The sequence below is a fragment of the Rutidosis leptorrhynchoides genome, chromosome 11, assembly GCF_046630445.1.
Source record: "Rutidosis leptorrhynchoides isolate AG116_Rl617_1_P2 chromosome 11, CSIRO_AGI_Rlap_v1, whole genome shotgun sequence".
Lineage (NCBI taxonomy): Eukaryota > Viridiplantae > Streptophyta > Magnoliopsida > Asterales > Asteraceae > Rutidosis > Rutidosis leptorrhynchoides.
In genome coordinates, this window is record NC_092343.1 from 5,755,134 (window position 1) to 5,769,563 (window position 14,430).

Sequence of the window (14,430 nt, forward strand, 5' to 3'; positions counted from 1 at the left end):
ATCAAGTCGGAATTATTAAATCATGTAAATAGTATAATCGAGTAGGCGGAAAAATCCGGGTCGTCACAGAAACATTCATAATATTCATAAAGATCTCCTTCATGTGATGAAGGCCTAAGCTCTGATACCAATTGTAGGATCCTAGATCTCATGAATACAATTAACCACATGAATGTAGAGAGCATTAGTCAAACTAGTCAACTATATTTCACGGCTCTCTTGAATATATTACAAATCGGTGGCTAATGTTAACTAATCTAGGGAGCCTTGGATCCTTTATATAGCTCTCGTATAAAGGATCCTCCTTAAGGTTAGGGAAACACGTTTTACTCCTCCTCGGGGTCCTAACATCTTTGTTTTTTTAAAAAAATTCTTTTTATTATAATTACGTTCCATTACTATCAAATTCTATTCTCACTTCATTCATGTTCTTTTATTTGTACATGACATATGAGCACGTATTTTTATTTATTGATTTTTGCAGTTTAGTTACTATATGAGCACTTATCATTGTTATTTGTAGTTGTGGAATACTAACAATAAATTTTAATAATTGGCTGTATGCAGATAGTTTTCTGTTCTGGTAAAGGAAGGTTTGAATACAACAAGGGTATGGAATCCTTAGTTATAATTTACATTTGCAGGTGTGTATACAATGGTTGTCGGTCCTTCTATGGTTAGTGTCATTCAATAAATTTGTTAGTTTTCTTGCAGTTACATATTTGACATATAGGAGAATGATAGTGACTATTTTATAGTTTGTTAGTGATCGTGTTAGAAACCATCCTACCGGTTGCGCCTATGCGCTTAATGACTACAATAACTCTCTAAGTGACCAACCTACACTTTTCTTGGCTATTAGGAAACTAAAATTCACCAACTGCAAAACCAAAGAAAATTGAGAAATCAACGTCTGTTGAGTATCAAGTTGATAGTGTCACTGAGTATCCTCTTAAAGTATTTATACTTGCACTTGATCCATAACCAAATGTGGCTTTGGTAAGTTTTCTCACAATCACATCACAGATGCTATAAAATTGAAACTTCTATTCAAGAATAACAATACCCTTTGCTTGTGGCCATTTAGTTCCATTTGAGATTAAACAAGTATTTGGTCAACCGCGTTTCGCTGCGGGCGGATTGTGGTTGACCATACAGAGGTTGCATTTTGTTATATGCAAATTAACGTTGTATTATGCTATACGCGAATTAACATACAAAATGACATGCTTGTTTGGTTTGACTGGTACAATCTTACTGGAGTTCGTTGTTCTTACAATTCATTACATATTCGTTACAGGGCATGATCTATGATAACATATACATGACAAACAAAATTACATGATTCTTTATTTTGTTGTTGTGGTGTCACTCTTTCTTTTTCTTGCCCTCTTTTGCCGGTGTATCTGTGATATTTTCGCGGTTGTTAGTTCTAAAACTTAAGAGTTAAGGGTATATTCAATCTATATACATACTTGGCTGGAACGGTATCTGCCACTTTGCTGGAGTATTTTGTTCTGTTGTTGTAGATGATGAACTTTGCTTTCAGTCCCTGTAGTTGGCTTGTAAACGTGCTTGACGATGAATTCGTTCAGTTTGATTGGGAGTGAAGAACCGTATTGGAATTGGAGTTGGAGTATGAGTATGTATGTTGTTCGTCTAATGCTTTCATTGCAGGTGGAAGTTGTTTGCGTTTTTCCGGTTTAATTTGTGAGATAAGTGATTGGCATCAGTGCCCTATCAGCTCGGTTCCTGCCTATACAAAGAACGTGAATCCTCCCTCACCGGTGATATCTCTAAAATTGATTTTGAAGCAATACCTAGAGGTTGGAGTTTCATAAGTGATGACGGGTGGATAACCAAAACTAATGAGCGCCTAAGCAAAAAAATGTGAAATATAGAGGCTAAATTAGATCTTACGACGTGCAAGGCAAACATGTAACACTGAAACCATCCAAGTTAAAGACTTACTCATTCATATATGCAAAAATAAGTTATATTTAAGAAACATTTTGTTTAAAATTAAAAAAAGAAAGAAAATGACAAATTATGAGAAAGCGTTTCAGGAGGAGTATGTGCACAGTGTTTTGGCTTATGATGTTTATAGTTACAATTATGGCATCTTTACTTTATTATACTTGTGATTGTCGTCTTGTCTAGTCGATGCATCTTATGCCAGTTCCGATGTAGTAGCACCAGATGCGTTGTTTTTCTATATTGTGTATGGTGCCTTGGCATGTAAAAAGGTGTCCCTCTATTAAGGCAGTTTCTGCTGCTTATATATTTGATGTAAAATAGTATTGGAAATGATGTAACTGAGAAAGCGGAAGGTCTTTGGGTGAGAAGAAACTCCATTGTACGCCTGTTACTGTTTTTCTCTTCTTCCGGGTCACTTACTCTGTTTCTGTTTAGAACTGTTGATGGGTCGGTTGCATAATCGTCTCTGTAACTGTTAGTGTTGTTTAACATAGTTGTGTTTTGTAGTCAGAAGCATTTGTTCATATGATAATTCAGATGTACTTGCTGAAATTTCATGGAATTCTGGGATGTTCGGTTTCAGGTAATAGTGTGTTGTCCGTGAGCTTCTTAGGTGCAGTTTGCCTGCGAAAACGACTACTTAGTGTTTCATTCAGTAAGTGGGTTAGTTCTCTCTATTGATTAAATACATCCCACTTTTATATCCATAACAATTAATTTTTCATAATACTAATAAATTTGTAGTTATAAGTGAGCATTACTTTAGCTTCTATTTTACCTCCAGTATTTGTGACCCAGTAGAAACTGATTGCGATCATCACTGGCTTTGGCAACGATTCATAAAGCTCTATGTTGAAGTTCGGTGCGAGCTCGTTCGAAAGGGTCACCTCGATGATATTGACGCTGTTGATAATTATTGCATTTTATAATTGGAATTATTGAAGTAGATATAGCAGTAGATAAACATATTTGAATGTAAACAACAATAAAAATAACATGGAATGGGATTTTTGACTTTTGGTTACCTTCTCTTTGATTTCAATTTTGCGGCATCTTCTTCCACAATTTCTTAGCAGTGTGATCTCGCCAACATATCTTATTTCTCCCATGTAATCTGCGGGTTTTTTATGCAATATCGTTAGCGCTGCCTCAACAACCACAATTTAATACATGTTGCAAATAACAAAAGCATGTACAATATTTTGCAGCAATCGGATGGTTATATTGGATAAGAGATTATTAATAAATATAGAATTAGGTAGGTGATATTTTGCTAGTGACAAAAGTATGCAGTAGCGGATAACGATACGTAAGTTGCCAAATATAATAGATTATTGAATGAAACATCAACTTGAAAATGACATATTAGTGTGTACACAAAACTATGTAATCTCCTATTATTCATATTAAAAGAGGCCAAACACATGTATAATGAGCATGTTGGTAGTAAGATAGTTAACATAACAACGGAAATGTGATACAAATATCAGTAAAAGTAATTAGAATACAATATAAATGGACAAAAACACTAATAGCAGTTGACTATATTCTTGTAAGAATGTTTTTACCTGTCAGCACTGGAATCGCTCCGAATCCAATCCATCAAAATGGACCATCCTATTTTCAACCTCATGCTCAGTGTCGTATATATACATTTGATGAAAATGCAGCATCCACCCATCTGGAGGACATAAAGATCCAATCCAATGATAAATTTTTTCCTGAGAAAAAAGTGGATCGTCTTAATTTGTAGTCTGAGGTTGAAACATTACTAATACACCAACAAAGAAGTATAATTTGCTTCTCTAAATGATACTAACATATATTACTGGCCTGAATGAGATTATATCATATATCATTTAGAGAATGGCAAAAATCACATATATTAACCGATGTTAATTTACACAATTAGCAACCATTGAAACATGAAACAAAATAACAACAGAAAAGCAAACCAATTATGAAAACTCACATAAATATGAAATTAGAAATAACTATAGACAAAAAAATGATGTTAAGGAAAGACATAAATCAAACCCTAGCGCTCCAGTAGGTCGAGGATTGAGATGGTGAAAAAATCGGAGTCGGGTACAGGCGAACAAACCTTGGTGATTACACCGGATACTGTTGGTGAATATACCGCCGATTGTGGCAACGGAGATGGTGGCGACGGAATGGAGCTGCCGAAGGAAAAGGTCGCCCAAAAACCCTAGAGAAAGCTTCCGCTGAGAGGATGGCGGCGATGGTAAAACCACTGGCAACAGACGGCGGTAAGGGATGGAAGAAATTAGGGTTTGTAGGTGGAAGAATTTGGGAGGTAGTTCGTGTAATGGAGGAATGGAACGATCGGTGGATAATGAAAATGGGAAGGGGGAGAAGGTTCTAGAGGAATAAGGCGTGGTAAGTTACAAAAATACCCTTTTTGATTAAAAAAATGCAGTGAATAGTAAAATGATACATTCTATTGAATATTGAATATAGAATATATTTATTATATTATAATTATAATTATAATTATAATTATAATTATAATTTATGTCTTTTTTATATTTAGTATATATTTTATTTTATTTAATGTATTTATAATTTATATACTAAATTAATTCAAAGAAAAAATTAAAATTAAAATTAATGGATCTTAAAAAATCTGATACCAACATTTGACATTTTGGATTAATGTGGGTCAAAACCCGACGTTGTCATATCACATAAGGATTTCACTTTTTGGCTATAAAATGCAAATTTACAGGTAATGTCACAAGCAGAGTTAGGAATACTATTAGACTGTTTGCAACCGTATCTGTTGCATAACAGATAAATTGGACACTTTTTTGGTTAAAAAGTGAATTTTGACCTTCACTATTTAAAGGGTCTACTAGATTGTATTTTTACATTTTATTATATAAAGTAACACATTAATTAATAAAACCAATTACTTAATATTCATTAAAATAAAATAAAAAAAATTACACCGATTAAACTAAAAAAAAGTTGGAAAAAAATTAAAAACCTAAATTCGAAAAAAAAAAAAAAAAAAAAAAACTTAAAATGGAAACCACGATAATTAAAGCATAAACTAGTCTTCGTCAGGATCTTCGTCAGTTTCTTGTCGTGGTGGTGGTTGATCGATCAAGGGCCTAAAATTATCAAGGTACGTTTTTTTAAGATTCACATGGTAGTCTTTATTGAGCAGGTCCTTGATATCATCGGTCTTCACTGTCACAAGGTAGGTTTGCCATAGTTTTTTTGTAAAGATGAAGGTGTTGATGATTTTAGATGGAAGATGAAGATGAATGTGAAAATATATGAATATAAGTTGTTTATATAGATAAAATAAGAAAATTTTGAATTAAATTCGGAAAATAAAATTACAATGGTTTTGTGTTTGTTTGAAGCTAGCCAACACACACCCACCAATCAAATCAAAAGTGACCACGTGTCCATGACAAATTCTTTTCTATCCGTTGAATTCTCAACTGACGCCCCCCGAACGTCAAAATCTGACGCCCCACTAGTAGCGTGGCGTAGGGTCGTTAAATATGGCAAGATCAGTTGACGAGGGCATTTTTGATGTTGCGGTGCAATAAGTCTTATATACACATAAATTAGTTAAGTAGATAATATTTTGTTTACTTCATTTTATTTAAATTAGATAAAACTTGACACAATCGAGTAACAAATTAAATGTCACATTACATACCATATGCGATACAGTTGGTAACGTGGACATGCCACAATTGTGGACGATTTGCGGGTTATGTTTTCGGCTTTTGTATTTAATACCCTAAAACTTCAAGTAATGTACGTTTTATACCCTGTAGATTTATAATTTGTTTTGAAAAGCGTAGAGGACGAGGTTATAACTTACATCTCAAAAATAGCTTGGCCAGCCTAATTTTTCCTAACAGATTTATGCAATTTTTGATTTTGACTTTTAGTAACATTGAAATAGAATTTGATATAATATGACATTTAAATGTGTTTGTTTTTAATTTATTAAATATAATCAGTAAAGAAGTTAGATAAGTGTGAATTTTAATTTAGTGACCTTCAAGTTGATTTTTTCTTATTGTAAGCAAACATTTTAAGTTGATACTTTGGACTCTTTAACAAGTTGATACAACCACTTAACACATATGTGCAAGCTTGTCATGACTTTTACAATTTAAACTTGCTCCTGAATGAAAATAAGTTGTTTGATAGTCATTGTGAATGAACAATATGAAATGGGTAAAATTACTTTATTAGGCTACTCCCTATCGTAACTAAACTATTCATCCTCTTAATCTTCCACATCAGCGCCACATCAACACCAATATCCTATAACTAACTCATTACTAAACACTTCCTATCATGGCTAAAACAATACTCCTCTTAATATACAACGTATGTGACGACCCGGAAATTTCCGACCAAATTTAAACTTAATCTTTATATGTTCCGACACAATAAGTAAAACCTGTAATGTTAAATCTCGAAAACTTTGAAACTATGTTCATATATTAATTTGACCTTTTGACTATTTTCGACGATTCACGAACAATTGTTTGAAGATGAATATATATATATATATATATATATATATATATATATATATATATATATATATATATATATATATATATATATATATATATATATATATATATATATATATATGGTTATGAATATAAGTATATATAATAATACAACTTTAATCAATTGGGATTTAATGTAAAGAAAAATACAGAATAATAGTGTTATAATTAAACTAAATAATATATATATATATATATATATATATATATATATATATATATATATATATATATATATGATTCTAAACATAAGTGATATTAGATATATTGTAAATCATAAATATTAAATATTTAATAAGTTATTATATAATATATATTATAGTAAATATGATACAATTAATAAATTGTAAAAGTAATTAAAAGTTAAAATATTGTTTTAATATAAATATTATTACTTTTATTATAAATATTAAAATTAATATTAATATCAGTATTATTAATAATATTTGATACATTTGATTTGTAGTAAAATAGTAAATTTAGTTATTATGATTTATGTTATTAGATATTACTATTAAAATATATAAAAACTTAATACTCATTATTATTTAATATATTATAATACATAATCTATATAATGTAAATACTAATATATTAAATATAGTTGTTATAATAGACTGTTATTTCTTTTAAAATTAAATATCAATACTAGTGCTATTAATATTGTTATTTTAAAAAATATAATATATAGATATAAAAATTGATATAAAATATTATTACCAATACTAATATAATTAGTAATATTATTATAATTATCACTAATAATATTATTATTATCAATTTCATTAAAAACTTTATTATTGTAACTTATTATTATCATTACCCTTATTAGTATTAGTATTATTATTCTTATTATTATTATTGTTATTATTATTATTATTATTATTATTATTATTATTTGTATTTGTATTTAGATTATTATTAATAATTAATTATTAATTATTATTAATAAATATAATAGTCATATGTACGAATATTATTCCAATTCTGTTGCATATACCTATCAAAACTATTCTGATTTTTGTTTTTTATCTCAGTAATCGAATCAAATCTTATGTATAATCCAAATTCAGTTAGCTTTCAATATCTAAATTATTTATTTACCTATTTATTTTATTTTTTTTATCTTTTCTGTCTAATTCATAGTAATCGACCCCTCAACTGTTATAAAACTCGATACATTCCAGTGTAAATGAAGGGAGTCGACCTTATTTTATCAACTATCAATCACAATTACTTTAACAGCTCTTAAATTGTTGAATTAAACAAAAAGAAATTAAGAAACCCAGTTCTGTCCCCTGTTCTCATATCTTTTAATCAATCCTTCGAATTCGAAACAATTTCCAAAATGTGTAAATGCAGTTTATTTAGTAATTGTCTATGTAAACTCACTGCAAAGTTTCAAATCCCAATTTCTTATATTGAGTTCAAATTTGCGAGTCAAAATTTCTAGCTTTAAAAGTCAAACATCGTGTTCATCGCGAAATTTGAGTTCGTGTTTGTGTTTACAGTCAAATTGATGATGGAGAAAGTTTCTTGGAGTCATTTAGAACCTATTTCATATAGAAATCCAAAGCTAAAAGCCTCTACAATTCAAAATCACATAATGGGTTGTTCATCGTTTTATTTTTTTATTTCACAGCTCGATTTTTTTTTTCTGTTTTAAATTAATTCAATCACTCAATAAGGGACGTTTCTGTTTCCCTTTTCGATATAAATTGAATTTTAAAACTTCTTAATACTTAACTTAATCCTTGGTCGATTTTTAAAATTAAAAGAAGAAGAAGATGGAGAACACAGAAGCTGTCGGGTTTTAAACAAATAAGGGGATATAATTACAGAAAAACTGATATAACGTGATTGTTGAGTGTGTTGGTGGGTGAATGAGAGGTCACGGGTTCGAACCCCGGGTGTAACAACCCAAACCAAACCTAAAATCTCAAAAAAAAAAAAAAAAAAAAAAATTGTTCGTTCAGCAACTGGCGCGGCGCGCCAGACCCCCGCTCGGCGCGCCAAACTGCTCTGTCCCAAAAGTCTTGAAATGCGAAAAAGATTGGCCACTTCCCAACATAATTTGTGACGATCGCTCCAAATCCATATGGACGAACACGTCATTCATTGATTTCATTGCGAGGTATTTGACCTCTATATGATACGTTTTGTAAACATTGCATTCTTTTGAAAAGGCACACCATAAATGAATATTTAAATCAAAGGTTTTCGACATCTGATGATTTCTACATATAGACAATCACCATAAATAATAGTTTACAACATCATTTCTGTTGACAATGCAGTCAAAATAAGATACATGGTGATGATTTGGTAAATGCAACGTCTCCTTGAAAAATATGTCATGTATGACTCCATGCACATAGCTTGTTTAACATCTAAGCAAACAGCGGAAGACTTCTAGGAAACCTGAGAATAAACATGCTAACAAGTGTCAACACAAAGGTTGGTGAGTTCATAGTTTTAATGTTGCTCATAATCTGTATATAAAGGTGGATCACAAGATTTCAGTTGTTTAATCCAGAAACGTTTATCAATAGATTCTACATAAAAGGTGGATCACAAGATTTCAGTTGTTTCATCCGAAATGTTTATCAATCGGTTCTACAAAATTGAGCACCCTGGTAACTAAACTTTAATGCTTATATAATTTGTACCCTTTGTATAATCATCTTAATAATACACGCAAACCAACGTGTACGCTTATCAAATAGCATACGTCCGTTAAAAGGCTAGCGCTCTAGCTCGGACGGGGATGTCAAGCCCTATGGATCCATATATAACTACTCGCGCCCACCAGTTCTTATAACCGGCAGTTACTAGTTACAAAAGCTAAGGGATTTTCGGTTCAAACTCAGTGTAGAATTTAGTATGTACTTGTATCCATTGCGTTTAAAATAGAGTGCATGTATTCTCAGCCCAAAAATATAGATTGCAAAAGCAATTAAAAAGAGAGCAAATGAAACTCACGCATATAAATATTGTATATCGGTTAATAAAGCATTTGCATGTATTCTCAGCCCAAAAATGTAGAGAGTAAAAGGGATCTTATGAAACTCACACAAAATCAGTTTTAGTATTTGTATCCATTTAGTAAAACAGTTTATAAAACTGCGCATGTATTCTCAGCCCAAAAATATATTTGAAAAAGGGGATCATATGAAACTCACTGTTTAATACTGATATACAATATTGTAGAAAAGCACGTAGACGCATCGGAGATGATAAACACGAGATTTGCTTTACAAAAATACCCCCGAACATTACCCATAACCTCCTTGGTAATAACCCATATTTTCCTTAGCTCTAGCTCGCTTGGAACTCGTTTTGAAAATTACTTGGACAGCACTCCGTCGTAATATTTTTTGTACATTATTATTTTTGTATCGCAAAAATAATAACACTAATAATAATAAAAAAATAATAAGATTAATAATAATCTTATTAATAATAATAATAATAATAATAATAATAATAATAATAAATAATAAATAATATTACGGAGTATATATATATTTGTGTATGTGTGTGATTTAAATCGAGCGAAAACACTGAAATTTATAGATGTGGCCTGAAATCTGGAGTCATGCGACTCGCATGGAAATGGCCTTCTGGCCATGCGACTCGCATGAGGACCAGGGACAGCTCATATTGTTTTGGCTCCTAGCTTGTCGACATAATATAAAATAAATATAAATATATAAATAATTAATATAATTATTTATATATTATATTTTATTCTTGTGAATAGTAGACTAGATATTTTTGGTCCGTTGCGTCGGGCGTTTCTTCTTGACTCGGGTCCCGGTTCCGGATTTTCAGACGTCCTTGCGTACTATTTTATATCGTGTACTTTGCGTTCCGCAACTTGTACTCTTGTCATTTTTAGACGTTCTTCATCAATAATTTGAACCTTTTTAATTGTATCTTGTACATTTGAGCATTTTGGACCTTTCCGTCTTCAATTCTTCGTTTTCGCCTTTTGTCTTCGCACTTATTAAATATAAACGAATATTACTTGAATATGGAACAATTACAACTAAAATCCTGTCTTTCTTGGGGGATAATGCTATGAAATATATGTTCCTTTTTAGCCTTATCAATAGCCTTAAATTATCCCTTAATTATATCACTCAAAGTGTATCTTAAACTTTCGAGTGTTTTGGTCATTTACTTCTATAAATCATCGTCTCGTTATTTGTTAAAATACATTTTTATAATAGTGTTTTACTGTAGCAAAGTTACTGTAGCAAAGTCAAATTTTACTGTAGCAATTCACTGTAGCAAAGTCAATTTTACTGTAGCAAATAGTGATTTTCGAAAACACTGTAGCATTTTGAGTAATGTGGCAATTTGAAAACACTGTAACAAATTAGTGTTTAACTGGTTCATCTTAAACGCTTTAGTTAACTTATCTAAATATCAATTGAATCAATAAACGAATGTTACTATCGTTTATTATATATATGTATATATCTTTTTAATATACATAAATCAGTTTTTAAATACACATTGGAAGTTATTTATAAATAAATTTTAATAATAAATATTTCAACTTATCATATACATTCAAATAGATATTTAAACTAATAAGTTTAATGTACGGTATCAAACAATTAATACATTGTTACTTTTTCATGTTATAGTATATATGTATCTATTTACATATAATTGTTCGCGAATCGTCGAAAACAACCGAAGGGTATTTAAATATATAAAAGTAATTCAAAAATTTTGAGATTCAGTTTTACAGACTTTGCTTATCGTGTCGGAAATGTTAATCATACAAAGATTAAGTTTAAATTTAGTCGAAATTTCTGGGTCATCACATAATTAGACAAAACGCTTTTAACAACATATTCAAATATGTAAAACTAACACATTCCATTAATAAAAATGACTTTTACGAAGCGGGTCCCACATCAGCCTTTTTACGAGTTTAATACAAAATATGAGTTTCGACCATCAAAAGTTTAAGTACCAAACTACACTACGAGCATGGTGTTTGGGATTAAACTACCCAAGTCTCGGTCAAACTCCAAAAGCTAATATCTCCAAAAGCGTTCCCTAACAACAACGGGATCTTTAATCCAAGATGATGCCCTTACCCTTGTCCACAACCGAACCTATAAAAAGGTAAACAACGAGAGGGTAAGCTAACGCTTAGGGAATGCAATAATTATACACATACATATATAATATACCTACTTGCAATCACTTACTCAAACACCGCATACATGCTAGCAACACAATTAGCTTATAATCTCGAATACGAGCTAGAAACCTCCAATACCACAAGCTAGCATAGCAACGCATATAAATATAACTCGAATAATATAATATGCTTACACTTACAACACAACAACCATGGTTAACCAATCGTACAAGGGAATGACGTTCGCGAAAACGCCATCGGTGTTCATAACATCCGTTAGGGTACTTAACACCTCGTATCACTAACCCCTAGGGTGGCACCTTAACACCTCGGCACTTCACCCCGAATGGCATCTTAACACCTCGATGCTTCACTCATTATTTTACGGAGTGGTGTCTTAACACCTCGACACCACACCCCTAGGTGGCATCTTAACACCTCGATGCTTCACCCCGAGTGGCATCTTAACACCTCGATGCTTCACTTATCACGTGAAACGTGGTGTCTTAACACCTCAACACTACGCATTTCACGCTACAACAAATAGATACATTATATACCTACACATATAATTATTCCACTCACCTCAAAATCTCTTGTGAAAAGGTACCCGAGCTTGCAAAACCTCAATGTAACGTACCTATCACATTATACATATTATCAATCACAAACTCAAGTTGGTCAACCAATTCTTTCACCATTCTAAAGTCATTTTGACCCAAAGTGCAATTTCAACCCATTTGCACCCTTAACCCTAATTTTGGGTCAACTCATACCAAAACCTTAACATTAGCCATGATAGGTTTAAAACACATCTCAAAAAAAGGTTTAGACATTAATCACCAACATTAACTAACTTAAGTCCACTTTGACCCATTTGACCAATTTAAGGTCTACACACCCATTTCGGGTCGTCCACTAACCCACTTAACACCCCTTTATATATATAAGTGTGATAGTAATTTGACTAACCAATTTAAGCTCATAAACATAAATTAATACTTTGAAAACCCTAGTTAGTCAACTTTGAGTCTACATGACCCAAATTCACCCAAAAACCCCTAATTCACTAACAAATGGGTTTTATGTGCAACACTACCCAAACCCTAACCCTTAATACAATTAAAGTAAGAAATTAGGTTTTATAACTTACCAACACAATCACCACATAGCTAGCGACTAGATGAACGACTTTAGTTCTTCCTTTAATGGAGCTTTCTCACTCTAGAACTTCCTCTCTCTCTAGGATTTAATGGAAAGTGATAAGGTAGATGGAAATGGAGTAAATGAGACTCCAACAACTGATCCCAAGCCTTAAAGTCGGGTCCCATGTGAATTTACCAAAAAGCCCTTAAAATATCTAATTTAAAAATAAAAGATGAGCTGTCAGCCCGTAATGGCGCGGCGCGCCACTGGCCCGCGCGGCGTGCAGATTGCCCAGTCCAGATTCTTCTCTATTTTACAATACACAACGAAAACCCCCACAACTTGAATAACTTAATTACACATATGTACAATGAAATATTTGGGTCTTACAACTCTCCCCCACTTATTCGGATTGCGTCCTCGCAATCCAAGCCGCATGACAAGAAGGAAGATAAACCAACACGAACTCTTCGGGCTCCCAAGTAAACTCGAAACCTTTACTTCGACGCCATTGAACTTTAAAAGTCCTCACCTCTTTATGTCTCAAACTTTTGACCTTTTCATCGAGTATGGCAATCGGTTCCTCAATATACTTTAACTTATTATTTAGCTCAATCTCGACTAATGGTACCCAAGATGAATCATCCGCGAGACACTTACGGAGATGGGAAACATGAAATGTATTATGGATCCCCGCAAGCTCTTTGGGTAATTCCAAACGATACGCGACTTCACCAACACGAGCTAAAACCTTAAATGGTCCAATAAACCGAGGAGCTAACTTTCCCCATTTTCGAAATTGAATAATACCCTTTCATGGCGAAACCTTAAGCATCACCATGTCACCTTCTTGAAATTTGATCGTTCGTCTACGTTTGTCGGCATACGACTTTTGCCTATCTTGAGCCTTTTTCAAATGATCTCGAATCATATCAATTTTGCTATTCGTCTCTAAGACCAAATCGGTACTCCTGATTTCCTTCTGTCCCACTTCACCCCAACAAATCGGGGTTCGACACCTACGCCCATAAAGCGTCTCATATGGCGGCATCCCGATACTAGTATGATAACTATTATTGTACGAGAATTCCACCAAAGGTAAGTGCTCATCCCAACTACCACCAAAATCAATAATACACGCCCGTAACATATCCTCCAAAGTTTGATTCGTACGTTCGGTTTGACCGTCCGTTTGAGGATGATACGCCGTGCTCAATTTCAATTGTGTACCCATATCTTCATGAAACTTTTTCCAAAACCGAGATGTAAAACGAGTATCTCGATCCGAAATAATCGATGTAGGAACTCCGTGTCGAGAGATGACTTCCTTGATAAACAACTTAGCCAAGGTCTCCGACGATATCGCTTCCTTAATGGGAAGAAACAAAGCACTTTTTGTCAATCGATCAACTATCACCCAAATTGAATCAAATTGGGTTCTCGCCGTTTTAGGTAACTTTGTAATGAAATCCATGGTAATGTGCTCCCATTTCCATTTCGGGATTTCTAACGGTTGTAACTTACCATACTGCTTTTGGTGCTCGGCCTTAACTTGCAAACACG

At 32.5% G+C, this 14,430-nt stretch overlaps 1 long non-coding RNA gene across 3 annotated transcripts; it reads right to left on the reverse strand.

Moving 5' to 3' along the window:
• Positions 1–1,945: 1,945 nt before the first annotated feature.
• On the reverse strand, positions 1,946–4,296 carry LOC139877574 (uncharacterized). 3 transcript variants are annotated; one of them, XR_011768676.1, is made up of 4 exons: positions 4,082–4,296; positions 3,546–3,698; positions 3,003–3,091; positions 1,946–2,880 (listed from the first exon to the last, which is right to left on the reverse strand). It is a non-coding gene; the product is annotated as an uncharacterized lncRNA (long non-coding RNA). The 3 variants fall into 3 exon arrangements; XR_011768675.1 differs by having other exon boundaries at positions 4,015–4,296; XR_011768674.1 differs by having other exon boundaries at positions 3,546–4,296.
• Between the last annotated feature and the right edge of the window lie 10,134 nt (positions 4,297–14,430).